At 35.7% G+C, this 12,611-nt stretch overlaps 1 protein-coding gene across 3 annotated transcripts in view; it reads left to right on the forward strand.

Moving 5' to 3' along the window:
* Nucleotides 1–12,611, forward strand: part of LOC126375420 (protein kinase C and casein kinase substrate in neurons protein 1) — a 125,222-nt gene that overhangs the window by 8,688 nt on the left and 103,923 nt on the right. The window lies entirely within an intron of this gene.

The raw sequence follows: 12,611 nt of genomic DNA on the forward strand, positions 1-12,611 counted from the left end.
ATATACTACCTACATAATATTTTAGAAGTCTAATTTAATTACATACATATCTAACAGAATACCGCCTTAACCCGTTCAGGAATATCACATAACAAACAGCGCGGTGCCGACATTGACAAGCAACCTGCGCCGGCGCAGAGGGTAATGTCGGCGATTAACATACCACCGGCTAAGCGGCACAAGTGTCTAATTTGACGGTGGAAACGGCTCTCATGGAAGATATTAGAAAAAAGAAAGTATTCTCTTTTTGATTTAGACTAATCTCTTCAGATTAAATGATTTGTAATTGGTATAAAATAAGGTTTAATATTTTTAGGGTACCGTTAAATACAATTCACAAATTGATTTGATTCGAACGTATAAAATTATGATAATAACAACATTAAGAAAAAGATAAAATAGTTATATAGTTTCCTCTTAAAATGAGATTTGATTTGAAAGATTATTATAGATTTGGTAAAGATCACCTGATAACGTCAGTAAAAAAATATCCTGCACGTAACTTAGGCGAATACGTATTTCTATTTTAGCGTAAAATATATTGTTGTCCTGCTTCTGAGCAAAGACCTCGTATACGTAGACGGAAAATTCAAGATTCCATTCATACATTTTTTGTAATCTTTCCAACAAAATATTTAGATATGTCGGACCTTGTGAATCAAGATCCACAGACCTGTTATTTAAATGCTATGACAATTTGTATACTATTCCGAAAACACAAATTAGTGGGTCATGGACTAGAAATTAGTGGCTGAACATCTTTTATTTGCGGACATTAGATTTGGCTTTGTTGGAATTTTGGTACAGACAATTCATTATTGAAATGTGCTCGTATTATCCCGTTCTCTTGTTGTAGTTTTAATATGGGAATTTAACCTTATAGGAACCGGTTTTCCATGCATAATAGTTAAAGATGGAAAATGGATATTATTACTTACGACCTTCGTATGGAGAATTCGGACGTAAACACACCCCGGACACTTCTTACAAACAACCTCATTTTACACAGACACCACACATTGACGTTATCGTACACGCGCATCTGTGTGTGTGACGTCTGACGCCATACGATTCAAGTCTAAACTGTGTTCGACGGGGGATGAGGTGAACCTAGCCCAGACGCTGGTAGGGAGCGGAGAGTTGCCGTTCTATACATAGTATTATTCCTTATTCTATGACGTAAAGCGTGTATCTATTTTTAGACCATAAACGACACAAAAGACTAAATATTTGTAATGAATGACTCGCAACCAAAAAATATTGTTGATTAATAGGCCCAACTCAGTCTACAGTTTCATATTCAAATTGAAATGAATACAATTCAAGGTTACAGCTTAATCTTTCTTTATAAACGGTAAATTACTACAATTTTCATGGAAGTATAACTGAATACCTCATTATCATTCAATCTAAGGCTAACCTCAAACAGATGGACTTATTCGTCGAACCAACGTTCCATCATTCGCGTCCGATCTCGTTTGGCAAGTTAAGTACCGTTTGACGTGTTCATATAAACTACAAACGCTTGTACTAGAAACTACAGTTATCATGTGATTAAACATGCTACTAGAACGATGTTTGGGTGATAGTCAGATTGAAAGGCTGATAATTAAAAAATGACATATTTTTTCCACTAACAGCGCAAATACTGCCACGTATTTGTATTAGATGCACTATTTATATCTCTCTCTCTCATTATTTAAGAGCTGCGTTCTTGTCGGTGGTGTAATCGACATTCCTATTTTCTTTCCGTCAAATCCTTCACCTCCTAATACGACACGACCTGCACCTTCTCTTTTGTTTCATAAATGTTCTCCTAGGTCTACCCCCTACTCTCTTTCCTTCAATTGTTCGCCTATGATGTTCTTTATAAACGAATCGTGTCGCTTTAGTTCAATCATGGTTCTCTAAAGTCTCTATTATGCTTTATTTTCCTTCAGGTGCGTTATCACGACTTTAAAAAACGTATCAACATAAACAATCGTAATACATCAGCACTAGGCACTGGTATCCCCTCAGTCAACCGAAAAAACATATTTTGGATATAATTATAATCATAAAACCTTTGTTACCCGTTTACCCCGATAGGAAATAGGTGAGTATATATACTCACTTATATGTAAAACACTTGTTTATGTTTAATATTTAGATCCTGGCATAAAGTTCTGTAGTAATCCGGATTCCGTAATGTTGAGTATCAAAGGATGCCTTATAATGCACACTAACAGAAGCCAAATTAACCGCTTTACATTCCGATAGGTATTAGAATTTGTATTACGTTGTATTAGTTTTAGATATAACACCGATTTCTTATACAAGGTCTAGTATCCAAACATTTGCATGAACCACTAAGAGCGGCTTTAAAGCCGCTAAAGAAACTACGAAAAAAAGTCGCTAAAGCGTCATTTCAACCTGTTCTTTGAGGAAGTGACAAGTTCCTTCATTCGCATAAGACAAATAATGTCATCTTTAGAGTGGGTGTACAGTCATGAGCAATATCATGTACCCACTTTAGAACCCTGTCGCACTATCTTATTTGACATTTAATGAGACTTACGGTTTAAAAGTTAATGTGACATGGTTTCAAAGTGTATCATATTAGTACTCGTGACCGGTCCTGCTTTAAACTTATCGACTTTAAATTGAATACGCCATTGGAAATTGCTATTTTGGTGAGGACAACTCTTCTTCTTCTTCAACAACTTATAAACTTGTTACGTTACAACTAACATTTGATGATGTGAGCTAAGTCACGTGGACGTACTGTATAGTATTATACTATTATTATAATACACAAATCGTTACGCTACGTAGTCTTTAAACTCGTCATATACTTAGATAAACTCACGCCTATTTCTCACCGGGGTAAGCAAACTATGGCTTTCTCCAAATTCATCAATCGTTTCATTCACGCTGCTATAGAGTAGATAAACAAACTTAAATTATTTTTGGTGTCTCTTGCTTGTCGAATGGAATAAAGGAAACATTTTGCTTCGCTTCTACCAATCTGTGCTATTTATCATTCGATAAACATCAACGACCACTAGGCTACTCATTATAGTGAGCTACATAAAGGTTGAACGCCATCAACCTTGTTACTTTCGCAACAAAACGTAATGATTGTGGAACCACGCACCACCGCTCGCGGTTGCGCCACAGGTTTCCGGAAACATCGGAATTGACCCGTCCGTCCGTCTAACCATCCGTCAGGTTTTTCGACCGTCCGTCCGGTCGTCCGTCTATCCGTCTATTTCTACAACGGACCTTGCATAGTTCTGAAAGTTTGTAAACACATGTTTCCTGCTAAATGCAGATTTGGTTGCAACAAAATAAAGTAAAACTTGCGTGTTTGCTAAACTTCCGACGTCGATTGTTTCGTGGCCTTTATGGTTTGTGATTCGTTTCGGTTCGATATGTGATTATATAAGTTAGTAAATTAATGTTGTTTTCATGACTTATATTACAGTAAGTATTGAAAAATAAAAATACGCAGAGGGCATCAGCGCCGTGCGCGTCCAGTGCAATAATGGCTTTAGGATGCTGTTGGGGCTGCCGCGCTTCTGTAACGCATCGAGTATTTTTATGCAGACGCGCACTGAAGACTTTTTCGCCATTATGCGCAAAATGGCTGCCTCTGCAGGGAGAGGGGGAGCTCTAACTCCATCGTGAAGACTATCGCGCTATATGACTCCCCCAGTTATGAGGCAGTGGGCCAAAGTATTAGTAAAAAGCAATTTTAAGATTTATAAAACTGTTCCTAGCCTTATGTACTAAACTTAATGTGTAAGTTTATTACTAACCCTAATACGAGTCATTGTTACTTGATATAAAATGCAATAATAATAATATCTGTCAATGTTTAGCTTATTATCAATTTTTGACTTTATCATTTTGGCATACTTTACACTCACAAAATAGGCAATATGACGTCGACAATCGAGATATTTTTTATGTTGTAAACTGACTGTAGCTATTGTGAAGTATCTTAATAGTACTTATAGTACCTGTTCAATAAAAGTTGCTACAACTAAAAAAGGAATTGATGATTTAAGAATACACCTCCGCACATAGTTTTTGTACATTACCTTAGGAGGTTATCGTAAAATAGCGATCGGGTCGAGAAATATTAAAAAATACGTTCCATTAAACATTTCGTTTTAAAAGTCTAGAACCTTTCAAGGTAGTAACGATATTGATTATTTAACTTCAATAACAATAAAATCGTGACCTTCAACTGTCGATACTTTCAATCATGAAGATGGTTATGAAAAACGATAGATAAACTAGGTAGGTAGGTATAGATAAACTCTAACGTGATATTTACTCTCATGTCGTCGATTTCATGTTAGCAAATAGTATTACTATCTACCATTAGAAAAATATACATGGTGTACACACTTTTGTGGTAAGGAATGGAATAAAAGATGGAATGACGAAAATCTAATTCATCATTTACGGGTCATTGTATTTAGCTGTCTATGTACTACGAAATGGTTGCTGATATTTCTTATGGCTCTACTATTACCCTGATAGGAATATTAGGAATGAATTTAACATTATCTAATGCACCTATAAACTACCCAACTGCTTTTTCGATGACAGTAATAACTTATACTTAATCAATCAATTAATAATACTTTAACTCAAATGGGATTGGGCTGGACATGTTTGTCGCATGCACCCGGAGCGGTGGGCACGGATCGTCACACATTGGGTGCCTCATGACGGGTACAGGCGTAGTGGTAGACCTCGAAAGAGATGGCGTGACGACTTGGACGCTTGCCGGAGGGACTGGCCGGAGTGCGCACAGGACCGCGAAAAATGGAAAGAGGAAGGGGAGGCGTTTGGGATCTTGTAGGCTAGATTAGATTAGAATAATACTTTAATGCACAAAATAAATAATATATAAGGACAGTGCCTGATACTATATATAATACGTATATATATATATTGGGGACAACTTTGTTGGCTTCGTGTCGACGAACGCGAACTCGACGATTTTCGGGTCGCGTCATTCTTTTAAAAGTAGGTCAAGTACGATGAAATGCTTCAGACCTGTGCCAAATTGTACCACTTCACAGTATCGTCGGTGTCATTTCACTAGATATATTATATTTCGCCTTTTATATATGAATAGTTCTTCCTAATCTATATTGTTGTATATAAAGTAAATCATGTTCGTTAATAAGCGCATCACTTGAGAACGACTGTTTTAAATGTTTGTAACGGTGGAAATATCGTTACAAATTCAAGTACTTTATACTTTATTACACCAAAATAAAATGATACATAGTTACAAAAGAGACTTAATTAGTACATGGCAAATACAGTAGTTAACTTATATTTTTATGTGTAGGTTTTACATATACACATAAAAATATAAGTTTAAAAACTCAAACCGACCTACGGAAAAATGACGCTCTAAAAAGTATGAAACAAGAAAATTATACAGATACATACATAACGGTCAACCACATAACCCTCCTTTTTCGAAGTTGGGTAAAAACTGAAAGTATTTCTTTCCAAGTTCTCAGCTAGTTTTAAATAAAAGTTCTGTATAATATTACTTGTATTAACCAGTACAAAAATAGATCTGCGATTCATACAAAGTACCGCACGAGGTGACATATTAAATTAAAAACTGTCATAGATTTTTTATATCAACGGTAACATTTTGTTGCGACGGGATACATTATTAAAACTATATAATTTATAAGATTGAAAAGAGATTTTATATTCTTTCGATACACGCAAAACCATTCGAAGAAGAAAACGAGCATAAAATAGTCATGTTCTAAGTCTAAGACAGCGATCGTCATATTTTATTTTAAACAATAACAGTGTTACTACAAAACAAAGACTAAAAGATAAACCATGTTTAAAATATAATCCGTATACGAAAGATGTCCCAAAGGCCGCGGCGCTACTGTCGCAGATTCTGCATAGAATTATTATGACTTGTCAAGTTAGTTTCATTAAAATCCGCCGACTTCTTTCGTGGCGCGAAATACTATTTAAAACCTTGTTTATTTTTAGTTTGTGTTTTGTAGTAACACTGTAGGTATTTCAATCTATAGGTATGTCTTTGATGAGTGGAAGAAGCGAGAGTGGTGTGTCAGGATCGCAGTAAGTGGCATTCCGTGATCTCTGCCTACCCCAACGGTAAATAGGCGTGATCTTATGATGTATGTTCACTCTAACGCCCTATTGAATGGATCGAACTTAAGACCTTCAAGCAAACGGCTCCACCACCAAATCGCCCGCCTGTTTAACATACAAGGGGTTAGATTCCAACTAGTCAAAGCAGTTACTTTTTACTAACGTCACAAAACTAAATAACTATGGAATTTGTATGAAAAAGCGACATGTGACGTCATAGAAAAACGTGACAAAATGTCGCACTTACTATTACATTTTTCTGTACTAAACTTCTTAAATAAGTAAAATAGAAAAAAGAAAACTTTCGTGTCACCTTTAGATCTGTCTTTATTTAGCAATCAGAATTTCATAATTTATCTTTGACCTAGAAACTACCCAATTCCCACATACCTCTGGTTTACAACAAAAATAACCGAACATAGTTTCTTAAGCACCGCCTCGGGCCGAGTCGTTGACACGACTGCCAATTATGTATAACAAGTGTGGATTAACTATTCTCGTTACTTAAAAAAATCTATTAAAATCGCCTGAGTTACGTTCGAAGTGGCTATTTTTGGACTGTGAGAGCGGAAAAATTGGGTTACGCGGAAGCTAAGATTGTGGAGAATCGTATATATGACGTCATCTTCCTTGTTATATTGAACTAGGAAAAAAAAAAGAATGTTTAGCTTTTTAGAATGACGTTTGGTTGGTTGAAATGCGTAATTAGTCATAGTTTTGGCATGAGGTTTTAACACAACATTGTACTGTGTCTTTGGTTCTACATTCTTTAACATAATAAACGTCATTTATTTCAATTTTAGTTGAATGACTTACACAGAATAATAGGTGCTTGATGCCACCAATCAGCAATAAATAATAAAAAAATATATACGCCTTTGCAACACACAGCTGTCCTCTCACATTGAAACGGGTTCACCGGACATCTAAGAGTAAATTTTGAAACTAATAAGGATAAAAACTGCCCATTTCTCCCATCAAGTGTCGCTACGAATGTTCTTAAATTTTGACAGTTCCCCATACTATTTGAGTAATTAAACATATTGTTTTGATTACACTATAACCATTTGCGCATCGTTTAACTCCAAAATCATAGTGTTATATTTATTCCCTAAAGATTGGAAAGAAGAAAACTTATTTTCAATCAAAACTGGTTTTTCCAACTGATGGCTTTCGTTTTTCGTAACTCAACCTTCAGCCGGGATACACTCCACATTGCTGAACATTTTATAGCAATTTATCACGAATTTTAGTTGGACAGTATGGTGAACTGTCAAAATTACGGAACACTCAACAGTGCTGCCGCCTAAATTTGAGCTTTAGTGTTAATTCTCATTGCGAAGCAGCAAGTGCCTAGACTCATCCGCTCGCCCTACAGGATACGTTGAAAGGTTTTTACAATACATTCTTGTTCACTGGTGGAACAGGTTTGTCCGAGTCTGGTCTAGTCTATAGTCGTTAGCTGCATAGTTTGTTGAGGCTAAGCTACATACCCGGGTCGCACTGGACCTAAAGATTTTGAAGTTGAAAGGAAAGCGAATTGAGTTTGATAGTAAAAGACCATCAAGTTATCCTAGTCATCGAGACTTTTATTTTAAAACAACGACGAAAAAGTCCATAGTTTGATTATAACTAGTTAAAAGCGCATCAGTCAATCACTATTATTGTTACATTGTATTATTAGTATATAGTAGTAGTAGTATAGTATATGTAGTATTATTGTTGCATTACATTGTTACTGGCAATAAATTTATTTTATTCTTTTATTCTTCTTCTTTAAATGTTAAATGTAATGTATAATAATGGTCAGAATATTCTCTTTCCGTGCAGTAGCTATTTGATTTGACGAAAGATATAGTCCGGTCAGAATTAATTTTCTTCCACTTCTTTTCAACTTATTTTAAGTGCACGCTTCAAGGATGGATGCACCGATAATATAATTAAAGTAATTTCAGTATTTTGATACATGATTTTTAGAATAGAATAGAAATAATTTATTATAAAAGGGCGCCACGCACAAAAAAGACACTAAAATCATGTCAAATTTCCACTAAATAATTACAAAAAAAGCAAGACGGATGTTTGTCGAAATGATCATAAGGTGGTGGTGGACGTCCTGAGATAAAAGGGCCTCACTCAGCACAAGTCGCGTCGTGAACCACGATGCTGATATTATGAAGTGGACATACGTAAATGTCCATTTAATTCGCAGTTTACTAAGCCTCCTATGGTTGAGCACTAATACAATTACCGGATTGCGGTCACAAGCAGATTACTTGGCGACGCGGGGCTATTCTTGGCAAATTGTTGTCGCTATGGAGGTGACCACTTTGAAAACTATAACGGCTTTCATATCACGGTGCAATTTATGTTTAAACCTAAAACGCTACGATATTTATGGAGCTGAAAAATGATAAAAACGGTTGTCTGGAAGAAATTGCTTTAGAGCAATAAGGCCGTCCAATTCTAATGTATCCATGTATGATTGATAAAATTAAGTTCCGTGCAATATTTGATTTGAAAAAGGCTGAAATTCGTTCCAATCAGCTGTTATCATGAGTCTAGGAATATCAGACAAACGGAATACTTATTATAATGATTGATTACTTGTTTACACAATTGCCCACTTAAAACTTGTGTCGTGACATTATAACCGAGGATGCATCTGAGATGAGTTCATAGCCGTAGGATGTAATTCTAACGTCATCAAGTATAAACTTCAAAGGTATAAATAAATAAAACTAACTTAATTCAAAAATTTTAGTTGTGTTTTTATGTAATTCTTCATTTGTAATAAATATTCAGTCAGAATTGTATTACAAGGTCATTGGTTTATTTGTTGATTTAATTCTTAATTTTTTACAATTTTGATTGTACAGAATAAGCCCTTGTAAACCGTGGCCTTATGTTGTTTTTATTCAAGAAAAACTTATTGTAAGTTTACAAGATATTTCATTATGATTAGGACAGTTGATCCTATCAACAAAAGACTAAACTTATAAAAAAGCCTTGGCAATTTTGAATAGCAAGACGTTCATTATTAAAAAAAATATATCCGGTTTGAACGTAAAGGAAGACTTCACCAAAATGATTTATAAAAACTTTTCATATTCTGAATGTAGAGTTCAGTAATATACTATAGGAGCAATCTGCGTGCTTTTTTCTCATAATCATTAACCAGTCCCCTCAAAACAGACCTACTGGATAGTTCCGGGTTTTCAACATGGGACTTTACAGTGGAGGGTTTTAAAGCTGAATATGGCGTGAGGTAGGGAGGGTATTATGAAGTGGAATGACAAACGGGTAGGGGGGTCGGCCAAGGACGTCCATTGTGCACAACCGGCTGGGATGAGCGCTTTGTATTTGCTGACTATACGTGTAAGGCTAGCCCGGTGTCCATCGAAAATGAGGATGAAATATTCCTATATACTAGTGTTGCCGAAAAATCGATAGTTTTACTATCGATAGTAAACAGCCAAAATCATCTACCCAATCGATAGGCCTATCGATAGTATCGATACTATCGGTAGTATCGATAGCTCTTTTTTGGCGATACTATTGATAAGCAACGATAGTATCGATAGTTAAAAGATGAAAAACTATCGATAGTATCGATAATATCGATAGTAGTTTTGTACGATCGATAGTGACCTTAATTTCGATAGTATTGAATGTAGCATTGTGTGGAACAATTCACACCATTTAAAGCTCGTATTTAATATATTTTATATTACGTGGGTGTTTTTGCAGTGGATATTTGGTTTTGAAGTAGGCAATTCTCTAAACTTAAAAAAACACTGTTAAGTGGAGTGGATAGGATTTTTTTTACAATACTATCGAAATTAAGGTCACTATCGATCATACAAAACTATCGATAGTATCGATACTATCGATAGTATCGATAGCTTGCGCAATATCGAAGAGCGATACTATCGATAGTATCGATAGTATTGATAGTTTTTTGTTTTTCAACTATCGATACTATAGATAGTTTTTCATCTTTTAACTATCGATACTATCGATAGTATCGATACTATCGTTGCTTATCAATAGTATCGCCAAAAAAGAGCTATCGATAGTATCGATACTATCGATTAATTATCGATACTATCGTTTTTTGGTAAACTATCGATAGTTCGATCGAAAACTATCGATAGGGCACTATCGAGCGGCAACACTACTATATACGGTAGCCCCTTCAGACCTTGCTGGCCGGTTAAGAGTGAAAAAAGATCTTAAATAAGTGGTCCTACTCTAGTGCTCTAGTATTACTACTGGTTGGAAGCCGAGGAAATGGATTCTGGTAGGGCTCTATCTAGAACATCACCGATTGAGAAATTGACCGGTGTACTGCGGAACGGAAGGCGATTGGGGCAACCACCGTTCCACACGCTCTATCTATGGAGTATTGAAGGCGAATATTAAAGCTCTTAAATAAAGAGAGAGACTCTAGCGTTGTTTGAACAAGCTAAAATGTATCTTCTTCCTCTTCCTGTCGTGTGGGTTGTGAGGTGAATACCATATTCATAAACCCTGGTGTCAGGGTTGTTATTGAGCCGCCAAAATCCCCTGACATGGCCCTTTTAACTACTTATTTACATCAGTAAGTAGTAACCGGGACCAACGGCTTCACGTGGCTAGAATTAATGAAATGAAGGATGGAATATCACAACATTACACCTATTTACAAGTCTTGATATTCATTAAATGATTAAACAAAAGACAAAATTATACAAAATTCCCGCCTGACTGAAAATTGACTACAATTAGTAGGTACATCAAGTTATATCATATTGTATATAGTTATTGTACTGGTATTGTTGTATTGTACTTGTTTGCACGTTTAGAAGCATAAGTACGCATAACCATAACACATTATGGAAAAGTCCATTTTGAACGTAGGTGTCTTTAAATGACAGCAAGTACTATTATAGGCACAATTGCTATGCATGAAGACTTATTGTTATAAACTATTAATCTTCATTATTATTATAAAGATTAGTTTCGAGCGTAAACATGACAGTTAATAGATTACTTTCGTCCTAAAAGATAGACAATATCTTTGTATCTTATAGGTAATAAATTACTTTCTTAAAAGACGCATGTTTTCAACATAACAGGACATCATTTTTTGTGGTTATATGAACCTCTATGGAAATGTTACCGTTCCGTGTTAGATGTTATGGTCAACATTACGGTATACATATATACGGTAAAATATCATCATATTACACCTAAAAGGATTGCGTGGGAAGATGTAGATTAGTAGATTCCAAATATACGAAGGTGTCTCTCTAAAAGTGTCAATGATATTCATAAGATTCTTATACTTACTGGCATATGTCAAAAATGGTTTTGAATGTTATTTTGAGTATCTTTAATTAAATAGCGTTTTGTCTAGTTAAACACCGCCGGTCCTCCGCCAACCCGCAATGGAGCAGCGTGGTAGAGTATGCTCCATACCCACTCCGCTTTATTGAGGGCAGGCATGTGCCCAGCAGAGCGAAGTCTTCTTCTTCTATCGTGTGGGTTGTGAGGTGGAGTACCAACCTCATCAACCCTGGTGTCTATTGTGGGTTACTATTGAGCCGCCAAAGGCCCCTGACATGGCGAAGTGCTAGGCTGTTTATGTTATATTATGTTTAGTTATTGACACAATGGCTCCGATTCCTGCAGACACCTCCTGATTTTATTTTAAGGTATACCCGTCATTTACCTATCCGACAAAAAGGAAAGGAAAGGATGATTGACAACTGTTAATTTTAAAACGAATGAGTGAATGAATTAATAACTCGAACGAATCAAATAGGTATCTCGTTGGTATGCAACCCATTATGACGGGTGCTGTCAACTCAATTCCGTCTAAAATTGACGTGTGTTCCATAAATTATATGCCTGTCGATTACCCGTCCCTTTCTTTTTTCAGCGGATGAGAAAATGACAGAAATACCTTAAAATAAAAGTAGACGGTGTGTACAGGAATTAGCACCAATATCTTTATTACAAAATTCCACCCACTTGGTAATCACTAATTAGTTTAAAATGTGTTCAAACAACGAAGTTTCCGAAGTTAGAGGCTTGTAATTAAAGTTTTACTCTTGCGGTTACACGATGCTAATACCTCAATTTTACTCGACTAATCCTTGCTTAGCTTCCTAAATACATTAGGTATTAAGTGTTGCTTGAGGGAATTTCTATATAATCATGTTTATACTAGTATTAAATTACAAACTACTAACATTGCGGCATCACACCTATATCCCCGAAAGGGTAGGCAGAGGTCTTATAGTATATGCAGTAGTTTAAGGCGGATGAGATGTTGGTTATGTAAACCGATGCCGATTCAAAGTGTGACTATGTTACCTCCTGAATTATTTATATTTTTGATAATGAATATCCTCCACGTCAGCTATGAATCAATTCAAACTCTTATAATTTTATTTTGTTACTCA

This window comes from Pectinophora gossypiella, chromosome 19 (assembly GCF_024362695.1).
Source record: "Pectinophora gossypiella chromosome 19, ilPecGoss1.1, whole genome shotgun sequence".
Classification (NCBI taxonomy): Eukaryota; Metazoa; Arthropoda; class Insecta; order Lepidoptera; family Gelechiidae; genus Pectinophora; species Pectinophora gossypiella.